General features: G+C 40.1%; 2 pseudogenes; both read right to left on the bottom strand.

Moving 5' to 3' along the window:
- The window catches only part of LOC138827139 (UDP-N-acetylglucosamine transferase subunit ALG13 pseudogene), a 51,078-nt pseudogene that overhangs the window by 15,906 nt on the left and 13,441 nt on the right, over nucleotides 1–21,731 (bottom strand).
- Nucleotides 6,066–7,849, bottom strand: LOC138827161 (tyrosine-protein phosphatase non-receptor type 11-like; annotated as a pseudogene).

Genomic DNA, 21,731 nt, shown 5'->3' with positions numbered 1-21,731 from the left:
CACGAAGAACTAAGACACAATCATGCTATTCATGCTCATAGAGGTATGACAAGGAGGGTTATAATGTTATATGAAAGTCATTAAAATGTTTTTAAAAGCCATAATCAGAAATACAAAAACAAGAAATCATACTGAACATCACTAAGGGAGAAATTGAATGCATAGTCATATATTTCTCTCATCATCCTCCCTTTATTTAGATGAGGAGTTACAAGAGCTTTGGATGAAGAGTAAGACCCAAGAATAGACTGTAGGTCTGGTGAGTGAATTCTTTGACCAGAAAGGAATGCAACAAAGACTAGAACCATTTTCCCTGAGCTTTTCATAGTAAGTGGCCTGCCATAGCCCCATTCTCTCTGTGTTTGAGTAATAATAGACCCATTTCCTAGACTCATTTCCTCCACATTTGTGTTATAGAAAAAAAAAACTAGTATCATGGAAAAATGACTGCCAGTTGCCAAGTTGCCATATAAGTGGATAAAAGCTCAAATGGGAATGCTTTAGTTCAGAAGATATAAATACACCTGGGACCAGGACAGCATCTTTACTTCTATCTCACCCTATACATCATGTCAGGCAGAAAGTGCTTCTTTCCCTCTTTCCATTTTCCCCTATTTTTTTCTTTGCTAAATTGGGCTTATGAGTTTCCCCCTTTTTTGCTGAAAACTGCCAAAATGCTTTTTGTAGATTTCAAAGCCTTGGATGTAGACAATTACTGGGGAGGTGAATAAAAATCTGGCATACTGTCATACCTTCCATTTCTCCAAATCAAGGATTTCTTTTCTCATACTAATCAGAGATCCTTCTCATCCCCCAAAGGCCTTTCTCTGGTGACAGTATTGCTTTCCAAGGCACAGATGAATCGACAGCTCAGATGACACATGTAGAAACAATGGAGTGCGATCTTTCAGAGTGGAGTATATATATTTAAGTCAGAAAGTTCTTTTTTTTCATGTTAGTGTTGGGGCTTGAACTCAGACACAGGACTCCTTTAGCAGGAGGCTCTGACATACAGACTTTTGTCAACACAGATGAGTCTTCCGTAGTGCTGCAGCCTATCCAATCCTCTTCTGATGCAGGTCTCAGAATGCATGGTACTCTGAAGTCCACATATTAGGCTGCACTAGAGTCTACCCCCTCCTCTGGCTCTCTATCCTTAGCCATAGTTTCCCTAATAAATCTCTTGTACATCTAAGCCATTTGTAGCAACCTTCCTACAAATCTGCTATGCTTCATTTGTAAATACATTATCTAGAGTCTCTTAAATCTGTGATCCTTCCTTTTCTCTTAGATCATTGAAGAAGTGTAGCCTCCCTCTGTTGGAATACTCTGTCACCTTACACTGATCTATCAAATTCATCATCACTTTTTAAGATAACAAAAGTCATTAAAGAACTCTAGCTATAATTATTTGTACAATTTCCTCATAACCAAAGAGACTTTCCTTGGGTTGCTAGACAGCTCTCAAAGATCCTGGTATAATGGCTAATAAATACTTATAAATTTATTTAATAATTCTACTGTGATGATACTGTAAGGATAGTTATCTTAAGTTTTTAATAAGGTCATCAACACCCGTGTTTCTTTCATCAGAAGACTATTTCCCAAGGGAAAAGCAAGGAAATTTTATTGAGCATAATGGAGAATATTCAGTTTGTTTAGTATTAACTGAATAATAATGTTATCGAATATGCTCTTTGCAGTATGAATTTTGAAGACAAGCCCCAAATCCTATAATTAAGTTATACTTTCATACTCTTATTTGGGGGAAAGGGGTTATTCCTAATTTTTAGTTCCATACAATTTGCAAATACATTTGATGACTTTGCAGCTACCAAAGCATAGAACTAACACCCACTCATGTTTCTATACATAAACTATTCTTTTAATGTCATTAAAAAATTGCAAATAGACTATGTATTCTATGTGGGCAAAAAAGGCAAATACGGGGCTGGGAAGGTGGCTCAGTGGTAGAATGCTTGCCTTGCATACATGAGGCCCTGGGTTCGATTCCTCAGTACCACATAAGCAGAAAAAAAAGCTGGAAGTGGTGCCATGGCTGAAGTGGTAGAGTGCTAGCCTTGAGCTGAAGAGCTGAGGGACAGCGCCCAGGCCCAGAGTTCAGGCCCCACGACCGGACCCAAAAACAAAAAAATATTCTATACACTGCAGGGAAATTAAATGTAGGTCTAGTCATCAGCTTACTAGAGGATCCTTTGCTATTAGCTTTTATTAAGAACCACAATTAGGTCATAAATAAACAGACAAATTATTAATTACATGCTCTGAGGTTTAGGATGAAAACTTTAAAAATTAGTTTGATATATAGTGAAGTTATATGACACAGTGAAACTTGTGAACTTGCCACAGGGAAAAAGGAAGACACTTTAGTGATGAAAGATACAATAAACTCTGTTTTGGAACTCATTTTTCAAGAGAAAGAAGGAAAAATGTTTCAACAGAATGAAAGGCTTCTTAATATCAGGGAGGCTGTGTGCTTGCTGAGTAAAAACTTCACCCACCCTGGGCAGAAGACCTGCCCACCTCCAGCTTTCCATCTCTATCCCCCTCCCTTCTGGATCCTAAACTACAACAAACACCTAACAGCTGCACTGCATACTTTTCCATAATCCCTAGACCTAGAAATAACCCAAGAATTCATAGCAGTTCTTAAAGTCTCCAGGAAAATAACCTCTAAAAATAATTGAGACCATTTCCTTGGCTGAGGATGCAGAGATGTCCAGACGGCCCTTTGTGTATTCCTATCCCATGTGTCCAAGGGCACTAGCTTTGATGGGAGGGCCGCATCCTAGACATGAGGGACTATTGATTTAGATTCACTTCATGGAGTGGATTATCTCACTTTTAGGCAGTGTTGGCATCTGACCCAGTGTGTCACACTTGCAAAGCAGATGCTCTACCACTGCTGCCATGCCCCAGCCTTTTTTGCGCTGATGCTTTTTGCCCACGCCAGCCTGTGATCCTCCTACTTGCACTTCGTGTCATGCTAGGATGACAGATGCATGCCACCATGCTCAGCTTTTCCAGGACTTTTTTTTTTCTTTTTGCCCAAGCTATGCTAGAATCTCAAGCCTCCTGATCTCCCATGGAGCTGAGATCACTTTTTTATTAAAAAAAGAAATTCTGAGCCTTAAATTTGATTTTCAAAAAGCTCAATATCGTGAGCCAGAAAATTTATTTCACCCCAAATATAAAACCCTATGCTTCTAATTTTAAAATGCTCAGCCAGCTATGGCATATTGTGCATTTTTAATGTCCACCAACGAGCCCAATGTAGGCTGGCTGTGTTCCTGTCACATCCATGTTTCTGCTTCACCCAGTAATGACTGCTCTGGCCTTGGATCCTTTACTTTCTCAAAGACCATCTCTCAGCAACTTAGATTAACAACTGCACCTCAAGCGCTCGTCTCCCCAGCTCTAACTGCATTACCACATACAGAACCACCTGACCTGAGAACCTGTAACAGCCTCGCACCTGACTCTCAGCACAGTCAGCCACTGGCAATGTCACCAGCCTGGTCTGGGATCCACTTATGTAATGTGATAGTCATCACAATGACACTTTGCTCTGAAGCAGGGACACAAGAGGGATAGGCAGATGGATGGAGGCCCAAAGTTCCTTAGGATTCCAGAAAAGAACCTCTGCTGGGCAAGGAGGACGTCTAGTCCCTCCTTTCAGGAGCCAAAGCAAGAAGACTGAGTGAGGAGAGCCAGACTTCCCTGCAGGACTTTCTCACAGGAGCGGATTCATATACTGAGCTGCTTCACTGAATACCGCCACCACAAGAGAAGTGGAACAAGGTCTCCAAAGAAGGCACTTATGGCAGAACATTTGCAAATCCCACTGCGGGCTGCATCTGACAGGGGTCTGCTCCTTGCTGCAGTGTGGGAGGACAGCATCCTATGTGCCAGGTTCTGTGGCGTCATCTGAGGGGCTCTGCCTTGCACGTTCTGTCCCCCATAGTTTGTTGGTTCAGCAGAAGTTCAAGTCACTGGCAGGATTCCCCAGGAGCTTCTTGAAGACCCTTGGTGACTTTCTCATCTGATTGCTGCCTCTGCCACCGACTATAAGTGGCCTCAGCTTCCCAAGATCCCCACAGCCTCTGCTGGACTGATGGCCTCTGGTGAAGTGCCCCGGCACTGGCCCTTGTACTTGAAATGGGTAGGCCTGACTTGTCTCATCAGTGGTCACAGAGGGGAGCCACAGAATTATGGTTTGAATCTGAAGAAGTCCTGGTCACTGCCAGCTTGGAGCTCTGAACTGTCCGCCATGTTGTGAAGGACACCAGAGACAACATAGGAGAGACCCTGAGGACTCTATACAGAGACAGAAGCCTAGCATCTCAGGCACCCTGCCAACCACCTAAGTGACCATTCTTAGGACTTGCAGACTGACTCAGCTGACCCAGCTCAGACCAAGGTGGGAGATATCATTGACATTTCATGACTGTGATACCTCCTTTGCTCTACAGCTTTTTTTTTTTTTTTTGGTTGGCCGTGGGGCTTGAACTCTGGGCCTGGGCTCTGTCCTTCAGCTCTTCAGCTCAAGGCGAGCGCTCTACCACTTGAGCTACAGCGCCACTTCCGGTTTTCTGGTGGTTTATTGGAGATAGGAGTCTCACGGTCTCTCCTGCCCGGGCTGGCTTTGAACCGCGATCCTCAGATCTCAGCCTCCTGAGTAGCTAGGATTACAGGCGTGAGCCACCAGCGCCCGGCTACCTCCTTTGCTCTAAACACAAGATAAATATGCCAAATGCAAAAACAGAGTGACAGCTATCCCCTCATGACTTCATCTGCCAACAGCAAATGACAACTGGCTGTCTGCTAAGAGGAAAATACATCCCACCCTAATTCATAAGGCTTGTTTCCCATGACTTCATGACTTTTTAATTCATTCTTTTTTGGGTGAAGGGGTGCAGGTACAGCAGTTTGAACTCATGTAGCCTCTTGCTTACTAGGCTGGTGAATCACTCCCTGAGCCCCCCAGCTCATTCCTGTGACTATTTAATAACAATGCAAAGATAATCAACTCATGGCAATCTCAGATGTTGGCTTAATGATCATTTAGGTGGGGGGGTGGGAGAAGTGGTGACCAAAGTGAATATCCATTACTGACTGGATAAATGCTTTGGCTGACTGTGTCCGCTACATGCATGTCTTGGAAATTGCTCTTTAATGTGATGCTTGCAGAGGTGGGGAATGATAGGGGTGATGAGGGGCTTTCAGCCCCTCCTGTTCTCTGTGACTCTGCAGCACCCTCTGTTCTGTTATATACAGCAGGATGTGGCTTCCCATTGTGCAATTACATTATAATTGATACAGACTATGGTTATGGTATTCTTTTCAGCAACACAAACCAGAGTAAGATGGCAGAGTAAGTGAACAGAATTATTCTCACTTCCCAGGGATGCTGTTACTTAACTTCCCCAAGATACTTCTTACAAGTCCCCCACAATCCTCACAGAAAAAAAGGGGGAGGGGGAAAGTCAAATCAGTTAAGGTTATAAAAAGAAAAAACAAAAACTGCCCACAGCTAGACTCTCAATCCCATAATTTGTAAAACAGGAGCACAATTTCACTGCTTCCTCAAATCAAAGCAGAATTCTAAAAAGAACATTGTCTACATTGTAGAGATGATTTCTTTGTATCTGAGGACAGGAATTTCTTAGAATACAGTGTTCTTTAAATGGTTTCAGATTTTCTTATCAAAAAGTAGCTGAGGGGCTGGGAAGGTGGCTCAGTGGTAGAGCGCTTGCCTTGCATACTCGAGGCCCTGGGTTCGATTCCTCAGCACCACATAAGCAAAAAGAAAAAAGCCGGAAGTGGCTGCTGTGGCTCAAGTGGTAGAGCGTTAGCCTTGAGCTGAGCTGAGGGACAGTGCCCAGGCCCAGAGTTCAAGCCCCACGACCGGACCCCCCAAAAAAAAAGTAGCTGACAACTGGATAAGCCTTCCAGTTCACTCTTAAGCAAATTTTCCTGCCTCTGTTCTTGACCTTGGTGGGGGAGGGGTCAAAGTCTGCATCTCTTTCTGTGCTGGAGTTCTCTCACCAGACGCTCTTCTGCTGCTTCATCAGGCCCACGTTCCTGCAGACTCAAGCACTGTCCTCCCTCAGGTCAGCACTCTGTTCGCAACCTGTCTGGTCTGTTAGGGAATACTTATTAGTGTATTCATGTCCTTTCCAGTTGCTTTTCTGCTATTCTTAACTCCTGTGATGTTGTGTTTCAATATAATGCTGGATGGCCATGTAGATGAACTGGTACTATATGTCTGTCTGGACCATCCCTGATCTCTGGGACCCCACTGGTTTTGGGAAAATCAATGTCACCTTTCTCTCTGCTGATGTCGATAAGAATATAGATTATGATGAACATTCCCTTCAGCCAATTCCAGCACTGCAGTGAGCCACAACAGGGTCTGCATCCATGATGCTCTCCTGCTTGTAGTGGACCTCCTCCAGGAAGTCTAGCATGCCTTCGGGGTCACTGGGCACACCATGGTCCATCCAAGTTCAAAAGTGGTATTGCCAGACCATTCTCTCAGTATTCCTTGTCCAATCTTCAAGAGCTTGAGTTTTCTTAGTGTGTAGCCATAAGCTGCTGCTTTCTTTGATGTTCTGGATATGCATGACCCCATACTCTTTGAGCAATACTGATGCAGCCATTACTTGTTGCATTTGCTCTTCCCTTTCTGCACTTTCTTGGTCATCACAACAATTTCTCTGAAGTTCTCCTGTAACACATCCACCAGAATTCACTCACCATGTTCTGCAGGCAGCCTTGCATGGCAATGTAACTCTTTTTGGGCTTTGAATTGTTGCACTTGGTTTCAAATTCAGGCATGATGTTTGCATTGATGTAATCAGAAACAGGCTTATTAGGATCTCTGTCATTCAGGACCACCCTGGTGTGACTGAAAGAAGGGCAGGATGTTCTTATATCTGTTTTTGTTCTCATGTTCTTGCTTCTGACCCTCCTTTCAGCTGTAGAGAAGTTTGCATTCCTGTTGTTGTAGTATTTCAAATTCTTCTTGAAAGCCTTGCTTGACTTTATCTGTGGTCTTGGCTAACTTGCTCAATTCTCAAATCTGGCTTTTGATTTTGTCAGCATTAATTGAAGTCATGCTGAGTTGTAGAACTGTGCCCAATGTGACCATCATAGGATTCTCCTTGTAATGTTTCACCAGATCTGTCAAAGAGTCAAACAGTTTTCTTCCACCAACATCATTTCAGCTTCTGACAGCAAATCCTGACATGGGTCACTTTAGACTTGCTATTTTTGCTCTCTCTTGTCACCGGTGCACACAGAACAAAATCCTCAGCGTTGCTCTGGTTTCTCCATACAAGAAAGCTGCCATGCTTTCCTTTCTCAATCAGCAGTTTCTATGCTTCTTTTCCAGGGAGTTGACCATGAAACCACAGTAGGTAGAATCTGCACAGTTCAGTGGGTACTTGAGGTAGATCACATCTCCATTCTTCTCTTTTGCTGCCCATGATACTTCATGTAATACTGGACCAGCTTAGCCAGGTGGCAAACTTCTCCCCTCCACACAGGTTGTAGTAGTCCCCCATGTTCTGAACCTTGATGTGGGTGACACCTCCATTTCTTCTAACAGCAAACATAAAGTCTCCAGAGTTGCCAAAAAGCTACCATCAACTCCTGTGGTCAACAGCAGATTTTCTGCCCACATACGTGAAACTATCTCCACAATATCATGTTCCTTCCACCCGCCCGCTCTGGGGCCACCCCATTCCAAGCTCAGGCTCTGCTTTGCCCGGTCATTATCAGGCTGGGCCCATAGGAGGCCAGCCCTGAACCGGATGGGGGCCATTGGGGCACAGAGCCAGCCTGCTGTACACAGAACCCCCTCTAGGCCTGGGGGATCCCAGACTCTGTGCAGCTTCCCCTCAAGCCTAGCATGCTCCTCCTCCTCCTCCTAGCCCCTCCATTCTTAATTACTTAAATTGGTGTTTAAGGTTTTTTTTTTCTATTATAGACAATGTAACTATAAGGATTTTTGTAAGGTTTTTGTTTTGTTTTGTTTTGTTTGATTTTTTGTGTGTTTGTTTGTGCTAGGCCTGAGCTTGAATGAGGGCCTGGGCACTGTCTCTTAGAGGTTTTGCTCAAGGCTGGTGCTCTACCACTAGAGCCACAGCTCTACTTCTGGCTTTTTTTTAAGGCAGTCTGTTAAAGATAAGAGTATCACAGACCTCAATGCTTGGTAAGAAATGTACGCATTATCCTGCCCATGTAATTGTAACCCCTCTGTACAGTATGTTCACAAATAAAATAAAATTAAATTAAAAAAAAAAGAGTATCACAGACCTTCCTGCCCGAGCTGGCTTTGAACTGCAATCCTCAGTTCTCAGCTTCTTGGGTAGCTAGGATTACAGGTGTGAGCCACTGGTGTCTAGCAAGGATAAAAAAAATTTTTTTAAAGCATTTACTGCTTTGGGGTATAGCAAAGAGATAGGATATGTTCTTAATATTCTCAAGTTTCTAGGCTCAATCTCCAGCACCGATAATTCTATAAAAAGAAGAAAAATTATTTACTCACATTTGTTATTATTGCTATAATTTTCTTGTGGTTTCAAAATGCTGTTTTCCCATGATCTCTACAATTGTCACATTTAAGTTTTTAGGCTCCTCTTTTGATAGCTGCCTGATACTGTTCAGTGTGCTTTTCTGATTGTTCTCTTTAATCTCTCTATGAGATTTCATCTACCCCATACCTTAAGTACCATCTTTTAAAAATTATTTAAAGCCGGGCGCTGGTGGCTCACGCCTGTAATCCTAGCTACTCAGGAGGTTGAGATCTGAGGATCGCAGTTCAAAGCCAGCCCGGGCAGGAGAGACCATGAGACTCCTATCTCCAGTAAACCACCAGAAAACCGGAAGTGGCACTGTAGCTCAAGTGGTAGAGCGCTCGCCTTGAGCTGAAGAGCTGAGGGACAGCGCCCAGGCCCAGAGTTCAAGCCCCACGACCGACAAAAAAAAAAAATTATTTAAGTGACTGTATGAAAGACTTTCTATTTAACAAAGTAGTTTATGAATACAATACACCTTGATCAATTTCACTCCTTTCAACATTGTCACCAATCTCTCTACTATCTACCCCTTCCTTCACTCTTTTATTTTTGCCAGGCCTGGGACTTGAATTCAGGTCCTGGGCACTGTCCCTGAGCTTTTGCTCAAACTCTACCACTTGAGCCACAGTGCCACTTCTGACTTTTTCTGTTTATGTATTACTGAGGAATCGAACCCAGGGCTTCGTGCATACTAGGCAAGCACTCTTCCATTAAGTCACATTTCCAGCCCTCCCCTCCTTCACTGTTCTTGATCTTGTAGATATACATTGGATCTTGCCTGCATTTTCCCCTTCTACTTCTTTTCATTCTTCATTTTTTTTTTCCTTTGACCCTACCCCACCCATTTCAAGTACCTGCTTCCTGGTATTTTATTTTGCTGAACTTTGATTTTGGCTTTCTAAGGAATTACATAAGTAGCACCTTTTTGTTGAGTATCATGTTTGCTGAATTACCTTTTTTTTTTTGTCGGTCATGGGGCTGGAACTCTGGGCTTGGTTGGTCCTTGCGCTCTTTAGCTCAAGTGCTCTACCGCTTGAGCCACAGAACCACTTCCAGTTTCCTAGTGGTTTATTGGAGATAAGAGTCTCATGGACTCTTATCTCTTATCTCTTATTTCCTGCCTGGACTGGCTTTAAACCACGATCCTCAGATCTCAGCCTCCTGAGTAGTCAGAATTACAGGCATGAGCCACTGGCGCCCAGCCTGAATTACATTTTTTAACTACAGATGCTCATATCTAACTATGGAGATTATACTATTTGTAGTTTTGAACAGAAACTAAATATGAATAACTTAATCAAGGAGAAAATCATTCACAGGATATTATGATTCATAGAATTTGGAGATAGGCAAGACCTAAGAGGAGAAAATTCTGCACATACCTTGCAGCAAGAACTCTACTACATTTCAGTCATTTTGTACAAGATTGGGTAAGTTAGCATTAGTTTGGTATACTTAGAGATAAGTACCATCTCCTTTGTTAAGGAAGTTTTGGTAACAATCTTGATGGAATTTTGTTGATTCCTCCAGATTTAAGTCCTTAAAGGGAATTACTAACTGTGCACACAAACTGAGAGGAGTTCTCAAAAGAAGAAATATAAATGGCTAATAGCTACATGAAGAAGTTCATCATACTAAACCACAAGGAAGTACAATCAAAATCACACTAAGTTCCATTTCACCCCAGATTAGACATAATCAAGAAAACAAACAACCTGAGTTATGTATCTGTAACCCCTCTGTACATCACCTTTATTATAACAATGAAAAATAAAAACAAACAATAAATGCTAGCAAGTATGTGGAAAAAAGAAAACCCTCACACACTGTTTTAGGATTGTAAATTAGTGCAACCACTTATTAATCAGTATGGAAGTTCCTGAAAATAGACTTTCACTATGACTGCCATACTGTTTGGGGCATGTATCTGAAGGGGAGTGAATCAATAAAAAAAGACATACTCCTGTATACTTTCTTATTGTAGTATTGTTCACAATAACTAAACAGTAGAATCACTGTTGAGCTGAGGTGTCAGACATCAGATGAATGGATGAAAAAGATATGGTACCCATATATCAATATCATGGGATCCTACTTAACCATAAAAAAATGAAATCATGTTATCTGCAGGAAAATGGATGAAATTGGTGGATATCATTTTGAAAAAGAAAAATTAAGCTAAAAAATCAAATATTGTATACCCTCATTCATATATGGAAGCTAGACATGTATGTACATGTATATTCCTATATACATAAAATATATGCATATATCCCTATAAACATAAAATTGTATTTATATACACACATATACATATATACAAAAGTACTCAGAACACAATTCTGATTGGGCGCTGTTTAGAAAGATATGAAGAGAGGGAAGGAAAAATAAAGGATGGAGGGTAATTAATTTTGCAATACAATGAAAATATATATGAATGTGACATAAATCTCCAATGACAGTTGCTAATCAACAGGGTGTTGGGGCTTGGGGAAAGATAAATTTGAAAAGAGGCTGGGATAGTGGAGAGGGTGAGTGAGAATGAGTATGATTGAAATATTTTGCATATATGAAAGCAGAACAATGAGGCAGGTGGAGGTTTGTGTTGGTAATGGTAGAAGGTAAGGGAGATTGGTTGGGATATATTGTATATATGTGTGGAAATGTCACAAACACCCTTTATATAATTAATATATTGTAATGAAAAAATTTAGTAGGTAACGAATGTCTCTGATGATGGCATAATAGTGGTAGTATACACACAAATTGATGATTATTAAAATGTTAATATTTAAAAGTTTCCTAGATAGTAATTTCATAAGAATAAAAAATAAGTGATTAGGAAATGAGATAAAGAATAAATGCAGGCAATAAGTAGTTTGGTAATCTCTTCCAGCTAAAAGAGCAATTTAAAAGAATAAATTTTTGATTAAAGTTGTGGTTTGATTCTATTGACTGCATGTTTTTCTGAGTACATTTCTCTATGGATATAGTCCTTGTTTCTATACAGTTTTCCTGAATTTTGTGCTAGCTTTGTGGAGCGTAAGATGTAACTGGTAGAAACCAACAAAAATAAAAAAGATATAAGTCAAAATAAAGTTTGTAGGAAGATGGTATGCACAGTGGAATAAAACAACAAAGCAAAGTGCACCTGAGTGTAGGGCAAAGTTGCAATTTTAAAGTCAACCTTTTGCTCAAGGCTTGTAATTGCTCAACAAATATCCACATGCCCTGGTTCCTATAACTTCTATGACTTAATCTTGTGATAGTTTTGTCTTTTTTCTATCTGACCAATTGACTTCTTTAACATTTTTCAAATACTCCAAACATGCTTTAACCTCTGTTTGGAACTCACTTATTACAGATAACCCCATCGCTGGATCCCTGAAGTATTTCCAATGTCCCTTTCTTGGTGAGGTTATATCTAGCCACCTCAGTTAAAATTACTCATTCATTTCCTGAGGCCATTATCCCATTTCTATTACTTGGTTTCTTTTCTTTAACTATGTGTGTATGGATATGTAATATAGTATGCAGTACACTTGTTTGTTGTCTATCTCCCCCATTAGCTTTTTTTAGGGGGTCAGTCATGGGGCTTGAACTCTGAGCCTGAGCTCTGTCCCTCAGCTCTTCAGCTCAAGACGAATGATCTACCTACCAGTTGAGCCACAGCACCACTTCTGGTTTTCTGACTGTTTATTGGAGATACGATCTCCTGAGTATCTAGGATTACAAGGCTTGAGTCACTGGTGCCCCCCACTAAATCTTAAGTTTGCAAAGGCATGGCATTACCATGCCTAGAACATAGTAGGTAGTCAAATATTTGATGTAAAGTTGATGATGAATGAGATGATAGCTACGCTGAGATTAAAGTAGAGAACTTGAAAGAGTAGCAGTTGGGACCAACTTCTGTGTGACTTGAAACTTAGAGGACAACACATATTTTCTTTAAATTCCTTTGCATCTGATCACTCTTGAAACCTGGAGAAATTCTTGTTACCAAGCAATTACTATAATAACCTGGGTTGCATTGACATTTATGGCCTATAGTACCTCAATATCTTTCTTACTCCAATCTACTAAGAGATTACATAATACATATTTAAACATTAAGAAGATAATTTTTCTTTACCTCATAACCATAGAAATGAGGTTGTGCTGATTGCTACTTTTTTCCCTGATAAGAAGATAGCACTGGAATTATGCTTATTTTTATATGTGTCAATCACTATCAATTTTATTCAGTGAAATTTTTATTTTGAAATTCACCAGGACAAAAAGACAAAAAGACATGTTATTAAATATCTATACTAAGATTTTTTTCCTGAAGTAGGATTACTTCTAGCACACTAAGTTATGCTTATTATTTGATACCTGCATATGTTGTTTTTATCTTTTTTTTTTTTTACTAGCCATGAAATCTTGGAATTGAAATTAATCACAGTAGAAAAACAGAAGTTGTAATGAACCAAGAAGTGGTATAAGCCACACCTTCCAAATGCTGGAAAGAGACAGTATATGCTAATATCATTCCTTTTATCACCTGTACATTAGATGTTTGTTATGTGGAGCATGCAGTTAATCCTCTCAGGCAGAAAATAGAATGGATTGCTCTATCATGAACATTATAAACCTTTACATATACTGGCATAACCTTGATGCTGCACCTACAACATTTGCTTTTAGAGCATATTAAAATTCTACCATACCTTAAACACTATTATAAAGATCAGGTAGCTAGTATTTGGTATATTTTCTTGTCAATCTATTCCATATATTAGAACTTTTAAAATGTTAAGAAATTTTATATGGTCATTGTAATTTTCATTACATTTTTGTTGTTTTTATTTTGTTTCTGAAGCTGTGGGCCCTTGACATTCATGAAATGAATACTGTTAAATGCTCTGGGCATTTGTTAATAAAATATATTTGATATTGTTCTCTATTCTTTTTATAACACAGTAGTATTCACTTATTGAATTCTGTAAATTACTTCTATCAAAGTGGCTATTTTTGTCTTTAAAATTTCTTAAAATAGTTACTAAATTTACATCTTAGCCTTACAACTAATAAATCTGAATATAATGGCAGGTAAAAAAGAATCTCTGTATTATATATAGTAGAGGCATTATTCATAGCAATCTCAGAAACTGATAAGGGTCAGCCTCTTTATACGGTAACTTTAAAACCACAGTGGACGATAGGCACTGTTGTCAGAAGTTTTGACATTCAAGAGAAAGCACTTGGTATTTGTGAGCAACGGCATTTAGCGTTTCTACACTTAATCAACATTTTCTTTTTTAAACCGAGCTGGGTGCTGGTGGCTCATGCCTGTAATCCTAGCTACTTAGGAGGCTGAGATCTGAGGAGTGTGGTTCAAAGCCAGCCTTGGCAGGAAAGTCTGTGAAACTCTTATCTCCAATAAACCACCAGAAAACCAGAAGTGGTGCTGTTGCTCAAGCAGTAGAGCGCTCACCTTGAGCTGAAGAGCTGAGGGACAGTGCCAGGCCCAAAGTTCAAGCCCCACGATGACAAAAAAAAAAAAAAAAAAGACTGCCAGGTGCCAGTGGCTCACGCCTATAATCCTAGCTACTCAGGAGGCTGATATCTGAGGATTATGGTTCAAAGACAGGCTGGGCTGGAAAGACCGTGAGACTCTTATCTCCAATTAACAACCAGAAAAACAGAAGTGGCACAGTGGCTCAAGAGGTAGAGTGCTCGCCTTGAGCTGAAGAGGTCAGGGAGAGCCCCCAGGCCCAGAGTTCAAGCCCCATGACTGACTCCCTCCCCCAAAAGAATGAATATCCCTGAGTTCAAGCCCCAACTTGGGCACATAGATGCACATGAACACAGACAAAGGTGGGGAGGAGTTGATCACCAAGTCATGGAATTTTCTCAGGACTCTTAGGAGGGAAGGCCCAATCCCACCCTGCGGCATCTTGTAGGGAACAGCCTACAGAGCAGAAGATTTTATTTTAACATACCCAGTAAGATCTCGTGATGTACTTGACTATAAGCCTCTTCTCTCCTCACTTTCCCATCTGTTTATTATTTGCACAAAGCTCCCACAACCAACCAAAAACAAACCAAACTAGAATCTGTAGCCCAGAGCTGGTAGCTCACACTAATCCTAGCTATTCAGAAAGCTGAGATCTGAGGATCAAGGTTGGAAGCCAATTGGGGTAGCAAAGTACCGTGAGACATTAATGCTTGTTAGGTTTTTTTGTTGTTGTTGGTCATGGGGCTTGAACTCTAGGCTTGGGTACTATCCCCTGAACTCTTTGGCTCAAAGAGAGCATTCTACCACTTGAGCCACAGAGCCATTTCCAGTTTTCTTTTTCTTTTTGTCTTATTTGTCCATCTATCTATCCTGGGGGGGGTTGCTAAGGGAGGCACTGAATTGGAGGGACAAAGTGTGAACAAATGCAGCAGTGGTACTCACTAGACACTATGTGAAAAATGAACTATAGAACTTGTGGGTGGGAAGGAGTGACTTTGTCCAAAAAGAAATGTACTCTTGCCTGGCGCACGTGGCTCATACCTGTAATCCTAGCTTATTCAAGGAGGCTGAGATCTGAGGATCATGGTTCAAAGCCAACCCAGGCAGGAAAGTCCATGAGACTCTTATCATCAATAAACCACTAGAAAACCAAAGTGCACTGTGGCTAAAGCAGTAGAGCACTCACCTTGAGCTGAAGAGCAAAGGATAGTGCCCAAGGCCAGAGTTCAAGCCACACAACTGACTCATGTAACTGTAATCCCTCTGTATTATCCCTTGATGATAACAATAAAAGTATTGTTTAAGGGCTAGGAATGTGGCTTAGTGGTGGAGGGCTTGCCTAGCATGCATGAAGCTCCGTGTTCAATTCCTCAGCCTGGGAGTGGCTCTGTGGCTCAAGTGGTAGAGTGCTAGCCTTGAACAAAAGAAACTCAGAGACAGTGCCCAGGCCCTGAGTTCAAGTCCCAGGGCTGGCAAAAGTTTAAAAAGCAGGAAGTGGAGGTCTGGCTCAAGTGGTAGAATACTATCCTTGAGTGAAGAAGCTAAGGAAGACCCTGAATTCAAGCCCCAGTACTGACATAAAACAAACAAAAACATATAATGTGCCAAGTAATGGTCTAGTCACAAGAAGTAATAGAGATAATAGGTACCTTCATTACAGCTGATGTATATGAAACACAGAAGCGTGTGAAACCTCAAAAAGACAGGGCAGACAAGAAACTATCAGCTGTAATGGAGATAATAGGTGAAGATGAAGGTGAACAAATATGTGGTATTTCTACTAGCATTAAGTGTTTTAAATATGGCAATAATTCAGAGAATGACTAGGACTCTTTCTGATGGCATGCTAGAGTAAAGGAGAAAATGGCATTTGAACTGAGATTTAAAAATAAAACAAAGTGCACAGAAATCTAAGAGAGTGGGTGTTACAGTTGGGTTAAGTGAATAAATAGTACAAAACCAGGCTAGAGAGATAAAGGAGGGCCAGATCATGGGGCTGGAAGACAATAGCAAAGGATTTTACTTGGCAGTCACTGGGAAGTTTTTTGTGTGCTTTTTTCTTTCCTACTACTGGAACTTGAACTTAGGACCTAGGTGCTGTCCCTGAGCTTTTTTGTTGTTGTTGTTGTTTTGCTGCTTTATTTTCTTCACAGACTTCCATAAATAAACAACTTTCTTCCCAACAGGTGAAAAGTGGGAAGAGTAGAGAAATTTATAATTAAATAATTTTAAAGTGTACTATATGAATTTATTTTAACAAAATTATTCTGTTTCTGGCCCCAACTAGTCTTTTTTTTTTTATTGTGAAAATACTGTACAGAGGAGTTACAATTACATGGGTAAGATAGTGAGTACATTTCTTATCAAGCATTGTAGCCTCCTCCTTTGTTTACCCTTCCCAGCCTCCCCCCCCCCAATCCTCCCCACCCCCCTACCAAAGTTGTAAAGTTCATTTTCAACATGACAACTTGTACTTCTCATGGTTGCAACGGGTCCACCTGTATCCTTATTTAAAGGACTTGTTTTTCCCCTTCCCCTCCACAAATTATACCGACTTCAAATACAGTGAAAGCAGGGGTTATACTGTGGGGGAATGTCCCTAAGCTTTTATACTGACAGCTGAGCCACAGTTCCACTTCTGTGTTTTTGGTAGTTGGGATAAGAGTTTGATGGACTTTTCTACTCAGGTTGGCTTCAAACTATGATCCTCAGATCTCAGCCTCCTAATAGGATTACAGAGATTAGCTACCAGCATTCAGTCACAATGGGAAGTTATAATCTACTAAATACCCCCAAAGATACCCTGGCTTTATTGGGAAATCATGGAAAGGGAGTAGTATGGATACACTGGAAACTCTCATGTTTTCTTATTGCATTATGAGAGGAAATTAGAGAGTCCATGTTTAATAAGGATCACCATACCTCTTGCATGCTTAAAAAATGTAATTTTGAGTCATGGTACCTGTTGCTACACACACACACACACACACACACACACACACACACACACACACACACACACACACACACACACACACACACACACACACACACACACACACACACACACACACACACACACACACACACACACACACACACACACAATACACACATACAATGTGACTTGGTTTAGTAGTTGGACTCATTTTCTAATCTTCTGTCTGACCTGTTCTTCTGAAGTTTCATACTCTCCTGTGTTTCATATACAGCAGAAAACATTTCCCTCATTAAGCCTCTCTCTCTTCAAATCTTTTCTCAGTTTTGTTGCAGATAAAATACCATTAAGAATAGATAAAAGATACAAATGAGAAATAACATGTAACACACAAAGAAAGTCAAATAATAAACTGTGCTAAAGAAAGAATAAAATTGAGCTAGGGGATTGGCTCAAGTGGTAGAGTGCTTTTCCAGCAACTGTGAGACATTATTTTTTTCAAACCTTAGTACTGCCAAAAAAAAGGAAAGAAATCAGTAAAATGATGAAACAGATTTTGGTTAGGAACTATTGCAACAGAAGAAAAAACTGCTAAGTAAAAAAGTAGTCTATTTTCTGAATACAAGGGCAAGTGAGGGATTTCGACAGTGTTGAGCAAGGTAACTGAACAGAAAATTAGAAAAAGGAAACAGAGATTTTGGTTAAACTGAAATGAGTGATTAGATATCACCTGGTGGGTAGTGGGGGACAGAAAATTGGATTATATTGAAGGGACCAGAAATGGAGGATTAGGATGGGGTATGCTCTCTGAATTGACTCAATAGACTTCTAAGTCAGAATATCTGGGGATGAAATACAGTTAAAGATATTTCTTCAAGTTGTCCAGTGGGTACCTAGAGGAGGCAATAACAAAACAGAAGAACAGAAACTGTTATTTGTACACTTTGCATATTTTGTTCAAGGGCAACTACACTTTGGGTGTTAATAAAGATTTAAAGATGCTCTCTTGGCGTAAGTCTTTTAGTAACATATGAGCCTCAACTGGGTAGCCCACTAGTCTACTCTAGAATGCTTTAGTTTTCAAGTTCACACAGATGAACAGTATCCATGACAATGGCAGATGTGATTCATCTGTCCCTAGCTTTCAGTTCCTTTGGAACATTCTGTTCCCTGGAATAACATTTGGGAAGCTCATATTCTCTCTGAGCCATCTGGCATAGCTGGGCTGGTAATCTGAACACTTACTCATTTAACACCTTTTAACATTACAGTCCTAAGGCTATGTCTTATGCATAGTAGTTCACCTATGTTTTTTCAGTGTCACAGTATTTATTGTTAGGATATTAATTAAATCACTTTAAGCATTTACTGAGTATCACATAGCAACTATCCAAAGATTGATCCTCGCCTTCAAGAATCTTGTATTCTAAGAAGAGATTAGTATTTAGTTCTACCATTGTATCTATTTTATGATTTTGGTTCTTGTGCTAACATATATTACGGTATTAGACTTCTCCAGAGAAGCAGAACCAACAATATCTATCTTATCTATCTGTTCTCCCTTCCTCCCTCCCTTCCCCTCCTCTCTCATTGTATTATAATGGGCTAAATTCAGAGCAAATATGTCTTTTTCCACTGGAAAAAATTTCATTGAAAGTAAACTGCTACAGCTTTTTACTAAATTGGGAGAGGGAAATTCATAAACTGAAGTTTTACAGACCGCCTTGAGATTCTTAAGTGAAAAAAAAAACTCTTTTAAGTGGAAGTATTGTTAAGCTGACTTAAATAACTAGTCCATTAACTTTAATCTCTTGAATAATGTAATATAACTTCTTGGTTCTTTTAAACTTAATTTCATGGGTCATATTCTCAGCATAAAATGTAATGCTGTCAAGGAGAGCTGTGCTTAAAACCGGTTAGAAGTCATGATCTTGTGCTTCATAAGGACTGAGAAAATGACTCACAGACTTTATCTTTCATGTCCCTGGATCACTTAACATTTGATGGAGCATTCCCAAATGCTGGGGGGTTAGCTAACATGGGTAGAGAACCTTATAATGCAACTTCACTTGTCTCCTTTATCTTGGCCTCTGTTCTACAATGGAGGGTATTAACTCTTTTGACTATGTACACAGGATCCCTTCAGAGGCAACTTAATAACTGTTTCCAAAGTATGGAGTTTTCACTGGAATCTTCTTGCTTGGTTTTCCTATTTTGGTCAGCAAGATTTTTATTCACCTTTTGTTAAATTTATCAATATTAACTTACCTCTTGTTGTTCCTTCAAAAGGTGACAATGATCAGATCAGAGTAACAGATTTTTGAAACATAATTTGTAAGGGCTCCAATGTGGCTTAGTGGTAGAGTGCTTGCCTAGCACGCATGAAGCCCTCAATTCGATTCCTCACTACCACATACACAGAAAAAGCTGGAAGTGGTACTGTGGCTGAAGTGGTAATAGCTTTGAGCAAAAGCAGCTCCGGGACAGTGCCCAAGCCCTGAGTTCAAGCCCCAGGACCAACCAAAAAAACATAATTTGTGAGAAAGTGTTACATAAAGGAGAAAAAAACTTAACTAAGCTTTAGTTAGTTAAGTTAACCAAACTTTAGACATGGCCCACTATAACACATGGGAAGATTGTACTATAAAGGAACACCAGAAAGTATTTGAAAAGGAAATTAAATCTGGGGGCTTGCCTTGCATGTATGAGGCCCTGGGTTCAATTCCTCAGTACCACATAAGCAGAAAAAGCTGGAAGTGGTATTGTGGCTCAAGTGGTAGAGCGCTAGCCTTGAGCTGAAGAGCTGACAGACAGCACCCAGGCCCAGAGTTCAGGCCCCACAACCGGCAAAAAAAAACAAACAAAAAAAGAAATTAAATCTGATTAGCTATGTTAGTATGTTTCGGGTACTATAATAAAATACTGTATACTGAGTGGCTTGAAAATAACATAAAATTAAATTTGTACAATTCTGCAGGCTAGGAAATCCAGATCACGGTACTAGGAGATTCATTTTATGGAGGGCCTGCTTTCTGGTTCATAGGTAATGACTTTTGGTTTTGTTCCCATATGGAATGAAACTGGGGGGGGGGGGGGAGGATGCATAAGACCTAATAGAATCTTGATGGGCTAGTGAGTAACTTGGAATTTAATCTCTTGGATGGCAGATAAAGGTGGCGGCAGAAAGGGAAAGAGAACATTCTTGCACTAGAAGCCAATATTCCTTGCTCTACAGGTAATTCTAAATAACAGTTTCTAGTATGTTCAATATAAATAAATGCTGAAAAGGAATTCAATACTTACTTGCTTTCTATCCTTATAGCCTGTGAAAATTTTATATTGTTGGTATAGTTCTCCATTAGTGTATCAAATATATCCAATGAAGAGTTTAGGATCTCAAAGTAATTTATCTTATTATTTTGGAGAGGAAAAATCAAGACACTCTCTTGCTAAATTAGACATTGTTACTCTCTTCTTTCCCTAACACTGTACACTTGACAGTGTCATTTATAAGGAATGATTTCACTGAAAGCAAGATCTCAGATTAAATTTCATTAAATCCAGCCGGGCACGGGTGGCTCACGCCTGTAATCCTAGCTACTCAGGAGGCTGAGATCTAAGGATCTCAGTTCAAAGCCAGCCCCGGCAGGAAAGTCCGTGAGACTTTTTTTTTTTTTTAATTTAATTTAATTTTATTTGAGAACATACTGTACAGAGGGGCTACAATTACATGGGCAGGATAATGCATACATTTCTTACCAAGCATTGCAGCCTCCTCCTTTGTTTAGCCTTCACCTCCCTTCCCAGCCTCCCCCCTCCCCCCACCCAATTATACTCCCCCTCCCCCCCCCACACCGACATTGTAAAGTTGGTTTTGACATGACATTTTGTACTTCTCATTGTTGCAACAGGTCCACCTGAATCCTTAAACGACATTGTTTGTCCCCATCTCCTCCACATGTTATAATGACATCAAATATAGTGAAAGCGGGGGTTACACTGTGGGGGAGGGACATACAAAGCAACAAAGAAATAATCTTATAAATGCGTTAGAAACACATGCATGAAAGAAACGAAAACATTAAAATACATATTTAAGGGTTCATTTTCCTAACATCACATTATCTGACCTTTTCCGCTTGACTCATATCCGTGAGACTCTTATCTCCAAAAAACAACTAGAAAACCTGAAGTGGCACTGTGGCTCAAGCAGTAGAGCGCTCGCCTTGAGTTGAAGAGTTGAGGGACAGTGCCCAAGCCCAGAGTTCAAGCCCCACAACCGACAAAAAAAAAATTCATTAAATCCTATTATTCAAGATATAAGTACAAACATTCCATGGCATCTAGTGAGTGCTACACATGGTTAAACTTGTGTGTATAACTTTCACAACAATACTGTGGCTAGTCATATTCTGCATATTAGGAAATCTTGTACTTTGAGATGTTAGTGTTTCAGAGGACATATAGCTAGAGATGAACAGTCTCATGATTATTCCCCAAGGTTATAATATTCCAGAGTTAACCATCCATTCTCTATAGTATCCTAATTTTATGATACATAAATCAGCATGCTGCAACTTAAATAGATTATATAGGTGGATTCTGTGATGAAAATATAAACTGGTCATATGGCCTTCCTCCTTAAATATCTGCACTTTAATTATAGGATGCTCATTAGCACTCAGTC

The sequence above is a fragment of the Dipodomys merriami genome, unplaced genomic scaffold (genome assembly GCF_024711535.1).
Source record: "Dipodomys merriami isolate MVZ:Mamm:240054 unplaced genomic scaffold, mDipMer1.0.p SCAF_151, whole genome shotgun sequence".
Classification (NCBI taxonomy): Eukaryota; Metazoa; Chordata; class Mammalia; order Rodentia; family Heteromyidae; genus Dipodomys; species Dipodomys merriami.
Note: the sequence above shows the minus strand (reverse complement) of the source record. Positions and strands in the feature narration are given on the sequence as shown.